The sequence below is a fragment of the Macrotis lagotis genome, chromosome 1 (assembly GCF_037893015.1).
Source record: "Macrotis lagotis isolate mMagLag1 chromosome 1, bilby.v1.9.chrom.fasta, whole genome shotgun sequence".
In the NCBI taxonomy this organism is placed as follows: domain Eukaryota; kingdom Metazoa; phylum Chordata; class Mammalia; order Peramelemorphia; family Peramelidae; genus Macrotis; species Macrotis lagotis.
Genome location: NC_133658.1, coordinates 688,426,591 through 688,439,129, shown reverse-complemented (window position 1 = coordinate 688,439,129; position 12,539 = coordinate 688,426,591). Strand labels below are relative to the sequence as shown.

The window sequence follows — 12,539 nt, the reverse complement described above, 5'->3', positions numbered from 1 at the left end:
TTAACATTTGAATCTCAAGTAACTTCAAGTTTTATCTACATATAAAAATGTATATGTATATCCTGTGTTATCAAAATCTAAACCAAAATGTATGGTTTCCATTCTTACAAATTGCAAAATTGCAGCAGATATATTTCCTGAGCTCAAACTACAGTTCTGGCAATGTCTTTTGGACCTCAATGGAAGTGTAAAAATTACCAAATTGGGGGCAGCTAGGTGGTGCAGTGGATAGAACACCAGCCCTGGAGTCAGGAGTACCCGAGTTCCAATCCAGCCTCAGACACTTAATAATTACCTAGCTGTGTGGCATTGGGAAAGCCACTTAACCCCATTTGCCTTGCCAAAAAAACCTAAAAAAAAAAAAATTCCAAATTTTAGTTAACTGTGCAATTTAGGAGTTTCTACCTATCCTTCAGTTAGAAATGATTAATATACAAGTTGATAGCATGCTAAAAAAAGCAAATATTAAGAGAACCTAATAGAATTCTATAAAAGTCAAAAAAAAAAGAATTCTATAAACGTCAAGAGATATATATGATAATAGGTTGAAATAAGCATTAGTAGTAGCTATGAACAAAGACATTTTTCAAAGATGCAATATGCAAAAATCTCCATGCAAATAAGCATAAACAGATACATATTTGCAATCGATTTTGAGGATTGCCAACACTAACTCTGATCCCAACTAAGTAAAATATTATATCTCCAAAAAAAATTCAATTCTTATCATTAGTAGATCTGTAGAACAAAAGAACTATTTTGAATTTCCTCAATAAAATTTTATGAAAATGGTATTACTTAACACCATGATAGTTGAGCTTTCACCCATTAGGCCTGCAGAGTATGAAATATATACCATCTGACCCTTTTGTTGACTTTGCTGAGCTCTGGTCTCAATGAACTCTGGAACTAGTCCAGTTCTAGAGCTATGATCCAAGGTAATATTATCTATCTGACATACAAGAAAATAAGTTCAGACATAAGATCCAGAACTTAAAGCATAAGCCATAAATCTAAAGATTATTCAGATAGGACTGGAAAATGGTAGACTGGAGAGGGGCCTGAAATGCTTTACTAGGGAGCCACAGAATGCTTTAAACAGAAGAATGACAAAAACAATGTAGAAGTATAAAGAATAAGTGGGGAATTGGGGGGAGAGGAGGCAATGGAGTCAGAGAAACTAGTTATAAGTATAATTCAAAAACTAGTTATGAGTATGATTCAAAGAGGCAATTTACCATAGTCTGAGATAATAATAGGTATGAAAGAGAATGATGGAAGAGGAACTGGAACAGAAGGTTCAAAGATAAGAGACACTTCAAAGTAGAAATCAGGATAGGAGATGTGGCAACTGATTATTGCAATCATTTCATATAAACTGTTGTTCTATATATAAGTACATGAGTACTTGCAACTTGAAAAGGTTGCTCTAAAATTTAACAGTGGAACTACTCAAGCATAGAAGAAAAATTGTTTTAAAACACTTCATATAAACAAAGCATGACTTACTATATTTACATAGTATGGAATTGCATAAAAACCAATTTTTCTGAAAATGTCATTTTAATTTTCATAACAGCTTTGTGTCCACTCACATAGCCACTACTCCTGTACAAACTCTCATCCCTTCCAAGGCTACTGCAATAAGTCTTCTAATGAGTTTCACTGCTTCCAGTCTCCTGTTCATACTTCAATTGTCTGCCAAAGGGACTTTGTCCCTTAAGTACAGGTCTCTAAATCAAAGCTATGGTTTTTCGAGCAGCAATATAAGGCTGTGAAAGTTGGAGTAAAAGGAAAGTTGAATACTACAGAATAAACACTTTTGAACTGTAGTGGGGGAGTTTTTAAGAGTGCCTTGGACAAAAAGGAGGTTGAAGTAGTCAATACTTAAAAGAAATTGATTCAGGTTATTCAATGGAAGATTAAATATTGAAGATTTAATACTCTGGTCACATAATGAAAAGACAAAATTCAAAAGACCTTGATGTTGGAAAAGACGAAAAGGCCAAAAGCGAAAGGGATGATAGATGATGAGATGGATAGATAGCATCATGTAAACAATTAATATGAACTTGAACAGACTTCAAATTACAGTGGAAAATAGAAGGACTGTCCATTCTGTCTATGGTCCATGAAGATATGAAGAGTGGAGTATGAATGAAAGACTGACAAAATAGGTTTCTATTTCTCTTGTCTCTGTCACACAGACTCTCTCTCTCTCTCTCTCTCTCTCTCTCTCTCTCTCTCTCTCTCTCTCTCTCCTCAAAAAATTCCAATATTACTAATTAAATCAAATAGAAAATCATGTTCTGCATTTATGGTCCTTTGCAATCTGACTCCTTTTCAATTTTCTTATATTTTGCAAATCCAAAGATCTACTTGCTGTTCTTGCATATGGATCACTCCATGCTGGAATGTACTCACCTAGTTCACCGTCTTTCTTTAAGATTCAGATAAAATCCCACTTTCTGAAAGAGGCCTTTTCTGGTCTTCCATCCTCATTTCCCTATATTCCCCAGTCTCTTTCTTCTGGCATTACCTTTCATGTATCTTGCATGGCAGAGTTAATCTATATTATCTCCACATTAAAAGTATGAAAACTCCTTGAGAAAAAGGACCATATTTTTGATTTTCTTTGTATCCTTAGCATTCAACAGAGTGTGCCTGGCACAGAGCAAATGTTTAATACTTACTGATTGGCATTTAAAAAATTTGGGGATTTACAGAATTTTCTTTCACTCATATTGATAAACTGATGAGTGATATACAGAACTTTGAAAACTCATATAGTGATTTACTTTAGATTTGGTGCTTACAAGTGCTCTATCAATATCCTTTTCATAAACATATTTATTATTATTATTTAATGAGGAAACATTTTATTACAAAATCAGTAATGAAATGTTATCAGAAATATATAATTTAAATTTTCATAATAATTTTAAGCTTTGAAAGTGCTATGAGATATAATCATGAAAGAAAATTATGGTGTTTTAGCCATCAAGAATCAAAGCAAAATATTTACTAAAGGATTGGAAGACTTCAAGTGAGAGGTGATGCATTTCAATCTATAAGTGGAACTGCAATTAAAGGAATTAAACAATAATACTGAAACCAATTTGGCTTTGTTCAGTTAAGCAGGAAGTAAATCATTTAATTCCCAAGGTCTCTTATCCAATCTTTTTTTTTGGGGGGGGGGGTTTACACATATCTACATGTGTACTTTTAATTAAGAAAGTCTAAGGAGTCTTCTTAATTAAAAGTTCTGTTATGAGTATGGTATTATTTTGGGGGGTCCATGACAAAGGGCTGCTCTTTCCCTTCCATTCTATCATTTGATAGATCTCAGGCTAACAATCCTAGACAGAAGAATCAAATATAAGACATATTTCATAGTAAAAATGTGTTATTAACAATACTATATATCTTTTAAGTAATTGTGGCTCTATAAAAACTCAACAATTATAATCACACATAATTCCACACATTTTACATATTACTCCATTTTTCTATAAAGTGGGATAAAACTTCAACTTCACTATCACTTTCTAGGAAACAAGTAAATTCAAGTAGCTTGCATGAATTTTTAAAGACATTTTAGTTCAGTTAATTCTTCATTGATCAAAATTTAGTATGCCTTCTATATTATTTCTATCAATCATGACAAAGTTTCTTTCTAAATTATTAAAACTCATCTGTACATTGTAGGGCAATTCTAAAATTGTTGGACAAATAATCATTATAATTGTGTTCAAATTCTGGCTCAATTTGTCCATGAGACTTATGGCAATTCAAATTATCTTTTACAATGTCTGCAAAATGAACACAATCAGGGGCAGGTAGATGGTGTAGTCTATAGAGCACTGGTCCTGGAATCAGGAGGATCTGAGTTCAAATCCAACCTCAGATATTAATAATTACCTAGCTGTGTGACCTTGGGCAAGTCACTAAATCCCATTGCTTTATAGTGTCATCCCCACCTACCCTGCAAAATGAACTCAATCACCACTGGTTCACAAATCAAATGAAATATTAAATATAAAATGCTTTGAAAACTATCTTTCTAATCTATCCCAGACCAAGGTCATGCATATATTAGATGCTTTTTCTGGTCAAAACAAACTTACAATGTAATTAGAATTTTATTAAAATATATTATCTGATAGATTATAAGTGAACTTCTAAGTCTCTTTAGTCAAGATTAAAATCTCAGTAACTGTAACAGCTGAAATTTATTGTAATGTATTTTATATACTGCAGTAAGCCTCACAGCAATTCAGGAATTTCTTAATTTCTTAAAATTGTAGTGTAGTAAAAAAAAAAAAAAAAAAGCACGGATCTAGGAGCCAGTAGGCCCACTGAAAAGAAACTGAATGAGAAGACTCCACAATTTTCCTAGTTCTAGCATTCTTTACTGGATATTTTGTTATATTTCTAAAATCAGTCACTTCACACCACACTAAGACATTTACCAACAAAGGAAATATACTTTTACACTAACTTCCTCCTTTCACTCCCAGCTAGAAGCTTGGGATGCAGATCCACCTAACAGTTTTGTTGAGTATAGACCTATATCAAGGTGAAATATGCATGATCCCAGAATTTATACCTTTATAAACAATGGACCCAAAAAATTGATTAAAGGCAAGTCCATCAATGCATTGACAAGAAAAAGATCCTGTGAAAGTTCTCCCTCACACCCAGACTTATCCCCACTATTCACAGAAATCACTGAGCTAAACTTGCAAAGTTCAGGAACTATAATAAGGAAGACAAATATTCACATCTGCCTATCCCATGAATTGTACATAAATGCTTACCTGTTTTCTATGACTGCTTTGACAACAATGTGTTTTACCATCTGCCAGCTTCCCTGGTTTTAACCTATTCTGCATAATTTTCAAATCATCCAATACAAAGAGGCAAACTTATTTTTTTGTCTGGATCTAATTTTTCACAAGCACAGTAATGTGCATAAGAAGAGGGGTCTTCTGAAGATCCAAACACAGACCAAACTTGATTCATGATAGAAATAAATGATTTAATTTTCCCATTGGATACTCTGAGTATGAAATCACAGTCTGTCACTATCATATATATTATGATGGGTAAAAAGGAAGGCAAGAGAATTTCTTAATAAGAAATTTTGAAAAACTGACCCCTTCAGATTCATACCCCAAAGAATGCTAATCCAAATGTGTACCAGGGACCTTAGAATGAATCATGGCAGCCAAAGAAGATTCTTCAGGGGAACTCTTACTATTAAACAACAAGCATTTATTTGGATTAGTATTCTGATCTCTAGTTAATATATTAAGCACTTGAAACATTACAGCTGTGGGGTCAGTACTCCACTAATATCATTTTGTTGAAGGTCCAGTCTAAATATTTTCATAAATATGCACAGTTTTATTTGCAATCATCTATCAATAATATTTAAAGAATATTGCTATAGAGTGAAATAAAATATCTTCTACATATATCTTAAGAGATAAGTTATTTACATCAATTTGAACTCATCGTACACAACTCTATCCTGTTAAAATATCCCCTGACAAAAATCTTTAGACTATGTTATGAGGAAAATATTTATAAAATTCACTTATCTTCTCTTATTAACATCATTTACATCAAACAGAAACATTAGTTGCTTAAGAATTCACTTTCAGTTTTCTTGTAGAACAATCATTTTCATAATATTTGTTATGTCAGAAAAATATGACCTCACATTAGAAACATGAAGTGTAAATGAAATCTTAAGACTCAACAACCCTATTTTGAAAAATTCTTTGGTAATAAAAATAAGTAGAGAAAAAAACCTGAAAAGATACAATCAACGCTAGGTTTTTTTCTCCCCCAATTTTTTCCATTAGACATCAGCAACTCTTTAAATAAACATGAACCAGATGCAATTTAGTCACTAACATACCAGCCTGGTTCTTTTAACTCTTTTTCTTCCCTAGCTCACCCCCCCCCAAAGGCTAGCTAAGATCAGTTTATATATAACTATAAAAGTCTTTAAATAGGATAAATTTTTATGATGTCCAATTAGGTGATTATAGTCCTATTTTTAAAATACTTCTTGTGAATAATGTAACATTTAATTTAACCACATTTTTAAATGCAGTCCTTCTTAAAGGTTCAATAAATTAATGCTAATAAAAGCTAACATTACACAGAGCTTTAGGGTTTGCAAAGCACTTTACATACATTATCTCATTTGATAACATTCAATAATATTTGTTAAACCTATTACAATGGTGACTAGGATAATATGAATGATAACATAGTTGGCACCATAAGGAATCAAAATGACTCCAGTAATCTTGGTTCTATAAATGACTTAACAGGTGGGGCAAAAAAAGTTCCATTCAAACATTAGGAGAACTATTCAGGTTCTCATGTAATTTCAAGACATAAAATGATAATGGGATAAAGTTCCATATTCAACGATTGTATTTCAAGACTTTTGAGGCTTTTAAGAAATTAATTTTAATAGGTACTTAACCTGAAAATTTTTAAGAAAACAAGTAGTAGTAGCAGCTTCTTCACAAATGAATTCTAAAATCTTATTTGAATTTAATTTCAAAATTCAGTCATGGGAAAATCTGAATAACACATAGAGATTTTAAAAATTGAAACATTTAAGGCTACTAATTTAAAATTTAAAAAAATCTTTGAGACAAAAGGCAGGCAACATAATGTGATGAAATGGGCTAATTTGTAGTGAAAGGAAGTGAATTCAAATCTTGTTTCTGCTACCTTTTTCCTATATGACCTTGGGTAAATATTGAACCTATGTCTTCATCAGTAAAATGAAGAGGTGTACTTGACTGCTTCAAATGACATTCTAAGATCTTTGAAGATCCAGATCTCTTACCCAGTTGGTGATCTTGTCCAGTTCTAAAAAATGTATGAACCTAATGCTACTTTTAATACGCAAGTACCCTTATGGACATTTATAATACAATATAATTAATTAAAATACTTTTTACTTAATGATTGAATATTTATCCAAAGTGATAGCCTAAAAGTAGGATGTTGGGAAGCCTTAAAAGACTTCAGTCTAAATGGAGACTCTTTGTATACTACGCTTAGAAACTACAAGGAAATGAAAATATTTGAATTCATCATGATAAAGTCTTCAACTTACACAAATACTAATTCCATCCTATCCTTTTTCCAATTTCTACCACCTTAATCTTTCACATCACACATCTCAGTAAAAAATAAAAAATAAAAACAAAGTATGTTTTTGCAACCATAACTTCTTTACATTGGAAACATTTGTCCCTATTTACTTTCGATGTCAAACCCATCAGTGCAAAATTTTGTTTTCAAAAGACTTTCTCAATGAAGCAGTTCATTTCTCTGTTATTTAGTCTGCTATATTTTTTTACAAGCATCAGACTGAGCAAACTATGATTGAGAGAAGCCATCTTATGCACATTGCTGTTGTCCCACATCATTCAGAACAAACCTTTTTAGATCGTTAACTACCACAGGAGTGCTGATTACACAGGCACCAGCAATTTCCTAACCAATGACCACCTGAACAATGATGTGTTCAGCTTCTCAGACCCTGAAGCCTTTCAAAGGTGAATCATTTCACAGTTTGGAACTAGATCTCCATAGCAACTTCCCTTTGAGGGTTTTAGAATCACCATCCAGTAATTCTATGATCATCAAGCTCAACCATTCCCAATGGTTCTTTTCACAGCAGATGGAAAAGGAAGCCTTGAAATTTTACAGTCTATTTCAAGCAATTCATCTGGCAGCCTATTAGAATTCAAAATATTTCGACCTTCAATCACAAAGCATGTTATCTGAAGCTGTGGTGATCTCAAGTCAAGACAAGCAGACGTTTTAGTCTAATCATCCATGATGAGAAGAGACTGACAAAAACTCTTAATTCAACCACCATCAAAATGCTTATTTTAACTGCATGAAAGTCTTTCAACAGGCAATGAAAACACACCATGTTCCATTTTATCACAACCTTCTGTTCAAGGAAAATATGAATTCTGAATATTGACATAGATCTTTGCACTTCCAAGCTGCTTTGTACAAATATCTGCTTCTTAAAAATCAGTATAAATTCAGTTTTACAGTATCATCCTTTTCTGCAACAAAGGACAGAACCTATAAGCAAACTATAACAAACTTTGTGATAAATTAAAATTTTTAATATTATGTAAAATTGAAACTGTCAATAAGACTTTTCAGGCAGACCATTAGAAGTTCAATTAACAAAGCTCAAACAAATGTCACTACAGAATGAATTTTCTCTGAAGCTACGAAAAGAAAAAAATCAATTAATTCATAGGGCTGAAAATGATTAAGTTCTTTTAAAAAACATGACAGATTTATAAAATTTTACATTTTTTCCCATGTACTATTTTTCAACCTTTAAATATTTCATTCAAGCACTTAAAAAATTAAGATTAGCTTCAAGGGCAATGTTGACATTTCTGTTCTTTATGCTGTAGCTAACAACACTAATTTAAATTTCTATAAGCTACATTTTACATTGTGAAAAAAAGCTGAATAGTTTTTGTTTCAGAAATTATTTTTAGTGTTCCTTACAAATATCAGTCAAAAATATGAATTTCATTCACTCTGAAGCTGAATTAACCTATTTTCTCATTATAAAAATATAATTTTTAGGGAAAACACCAAACTAATTCTACTAACTTTAAGATTAAGTAAAAGAAAAACACCATAGAAAAGAAATAAACTAGTATAGTCAATAGAACATTATTTTAGTCAATTAAAAACAGGGCACCAAAATTTTTATATTCAAAATGTGAATGACAAATTTCATTTTTTAAGAAAGTTTGTGTAATGATTCCAATCCATATAAATGATTACATGTAAAACATGATTCTAATACATATAAAAATAGGTAGATGTTTATGTAAACTTTTCCTCAAAAGTTTCAACTTTTTATCCATAAAATATAATTCCCAACTATAATGCATAACACATTAGAGAGCTTTATATATACAAAATTTAAATATGCTTTATATTATGCAAATGGAGGTGTTCATTTTTGTTGCTAGAAAGAGGTATCCTTATAAAATCTGTAATTATAAATACATCAAGTTCAATTTGATAATCTTTACACCTGAGAGGATTAGTATATAATTTCCTATTGTAATCTCACACTTCCTCCACTCTCTATGGATAATAAAGAACACAAAAGGGATTTTTTTTCATTGTCAACACTTCTTGTTAATATTACTACCATAGTATAACAAATTTCTGAAAAGAAAAATAGGCTTAATAGGGCAAAAGTAATATAATATAGAAATCATTTGGTTTATGATCAAGAAAATCAATCAATTTATCAATGAAAAAATTTTAAAACTATTACAGTTTCTCCATATATGCCATTTAACTTTAATTTTCAGAATATTCACTTCTCATAAGAAGAAATGTTAACAGAACAAGGGGGGGTAGGGTATAGAGGAATATTTTTCTAATACAGAAAGCTACCTTGAAGTATTTTGTAAATCAATTAGTATACAGTCAGAGATATAACAGGATGATCTAAAAGTCTTAATGCAATTTTAAGCTTCAGTAGCATAAAACTGTCTATGATTGAGGACATCCTGTATAACTTATTTTAAATCAGAATAGAAAAATGTCTAAACATTACTAAAAATCTTAGTCCATTCAAGTTCAAATACAAATACAGAAAATTTAAAAATTATGCAGCAACTGAACATTAAGTAGTTTTACTCCCCATCTGATGGCAAAACAGAAAATCATTTATATCAAAGAAAAAAAGACAAAGAAAAATTTCATAGGTAATGGAAGCATTCTCTGCTATAGAGAGCCGAATTTGGCTATTATGAACAAATATTAAAGCTATCAGTTGTCTCCAAGGTCAGATTAGTTATTTAATGAAAAACAAATGGTTTAAATTGAGATTTCATAATTCAGAGAAAGGATGAAAGAGTATTATTTTACTTAAGACTCACTCCTAATCATTCAAATTTTATAGTTCTGTGTATTAAACATCATTCTTTTGGAACTCATAGCTTGATTTCAAAAAAAAAGTCACTAATCTTATTTTTATTGAATAGCTTGTTGTGGTGGTGGTGGGTTGTTTTAGGGTGTAGGGTAGAAATGGAATGGATTGTCAAGTCAACATTTAATAGAGCAAGTTCAGATTGAACTGATAATATGCAAAAATGAGGAATAAATAAAAATTGTTAAATTATTAAAGTTTAAGTAATGACTTGGAAGTTTTCACAATACATAAATACATTCAATGTATGCTAACTTGTTGTAATGGGAAAAAAAAACCTGAATGATCCTAGGATTCTAAGACTTGGGTTCAAATCAGAACAGTGCCACTTCCTGGCTGTGTGAAAGTAAGCCATTCTGGGGCTTTGTTTCATCTATTAACATGATTAGATGATCTCGAAAATCCTGTATAGTTAAAACAATTTGATTTTCTTGCTATTTATTACTTGACATCTGCAACAAAGGATCTTTTATTGTTTTAAAAAAACTTTTCTTTTACTACGTTCTAATGAATATTCTTAGAACAAAGGTAAATTTATCTCTTATTAAATTCTGACACCTCTGAGGGATTCATAAAAAATAAGTTCGTTTCATGCTTATAGACCACATGTAACTATGATGGACAAAATTGAGAAATAAACACATGCAAAATTATATATGTAAATTGGAACTGGACACCAGGTATAGGAATTGTAAACTTTAATTTCCCAAGACAACTTAGTAATAAACTGTCTAAAAAGTACATTCATTTTAAACTTCCTTTTTGATCTCTTCGCCCACATTTATAGAACCTGTTCCCTAAGAGTAAGCTAATACATAACTACTGTTTTACAGTCTAGCAAGTAACCTTAAGTTTATTTCATAACATATAATCAAGCAACATACAGTAATTGAAGCACACTGAAAACAGCAGTTACTAGCTAATTAACATTAGTGGAAACACTTCTCTCAATGAATCAAAAAGACAAAGATTCCATCATAAAATATAGTTTGGTAAAAATGTCACTTTTTAGCTATACAAATACAAAAACCCCAAAGATTTGAAAATAATGTAAATACCAAAGAATTTATGATCTATATCTATCAAATCTTATTATTAATTTACTAATCGCTACATCTGTCTCTTCCTTGAACAATGATAATAGTGTGTAAATATACTAGACTGTTCATCTCCAAAACCAGAACTAGAAATTTGGGCAAATGATCACATCAGACATTTTTTTCCTGTGGCGGTACTCTATTTCATCAATAGCAGCTACAGTGCTGTTATCAGAACACTTGACCTCTGACTAGGGCAGCATACAGAAGAAAAGCAGCTTCAGCAATTGTGCTGTTTCACCCCTCAAACAGCAGGGAGCAGTAAGATGGCCAGCACCTTTTCTGAACAAAGACAATGCAATACACTTCAATAAAATACTAAGCCTTCAAGTTCCTTCAGACACAAAACTGCTACAAGTTATTTCTCTATCAAGCTGCCATATGAGAATTTGAAAGAATCCTAATAAATAATGAATTCCCATAGACAAAGAATTTTCTTGTGGGGGAAAAGAAACCTGAAATATGTAGGTAAGAGGATAATAAAATTACATAGCTTTGAAAAGGGATGAATGACTGGTTCTAAAGGGTAGTGATTAATGGTTCCTTGAAAGGCATCTCCAGTGGAGTGACCCAGGCATCTGAGCTTGTGGTTAACATTTTTGTCAATGACTTGGATAAAGGCATAGGTGGCCTACATATCAAATTTAAAGAAGGCACAAAGCTGGAAGGGATACCTAACACACTGGATGACAGAATTAGACAAAGTTCAATAAGATCCTAATAGGGCAGAACATTGGGCCAAATCAAATATGAATTTAAAGAGAAATCAGTGGAAGTCTTGCTTTTTTAAAAAAACAACTTCACAAGAACCAAATGGGAAAGATGGAGATAGAAAACAGTTCACCTAAAAAAAGTTCTCTGGATTTTAGTGAACTACAAGTTCACTCAATAAAGAGCATAATATGGCAGCAAGAAAGCAATTATAACCTTGAGACATGGTGATGATTATTAGGCAGGTGGCATATTATCTTCTACTTTGGTCAGACAGATGCAATACTATTTTTAGTTCTAGTTTTAGTAAGAACACAGATAAACTGGAAAGGCTCTAAAGTAGAAAACAAGAATGGTGAAGGGGGGGTGGCTAGGTAGTGCAGTGGATAGAGCACCAACCCTGGAGTCAGGAGTACCTGAATTCTAATCCAGCCTCAGACACTTAATAATAATTACTTAGCTGTGTGACCTTGGGCAAGTCACTTAACCCCACTGCCTTGCCAAAAAACAAAATAAGAATGGTGAAAGGTCTTGTGAGAATTGCACTAAATGAGAATCAGTGGAAGGAACTGGAGAAGTTTTGCCTGGAGAAGAGTGGACAAATTTCAAGTAAAAAACTAGGTCAAAGAATAATGAATCCCAAGAAATAGTTGCAAATATGAACACCCAATACACATTTCTGCTGAGCTATAACC

At 31.9% G+C, this 12,539-nt stretch overlaps 1 protein-coding gene across 2 annotated transcripts in view; it reads right to left on the bottom strand.

Moving 5' to 3' along the window:
- Positions 1-12,539, bottom strand: part of OLA1 (Obg like ATPase 1) — a 256,203-nt gene that overhangs the window by 116,246 nt on the left and 127,418 nt on the right. The window contains exon 1 of one of the 2 annotated variants that reach the window (XM_074215687.1): positions 7,481-7,897. The exons of the other annotated variant lie outside the window; for it this stretch is intronic. The gene's annotated coding sequence lies outside the window, so the exon portion shown is untranslated. Of the gene's footprint in view, positions 1-7,480; positions 7,898-12,539 lie in introns of those variants that run through there. 2 annotated transcript variants of the gene reach the window in all.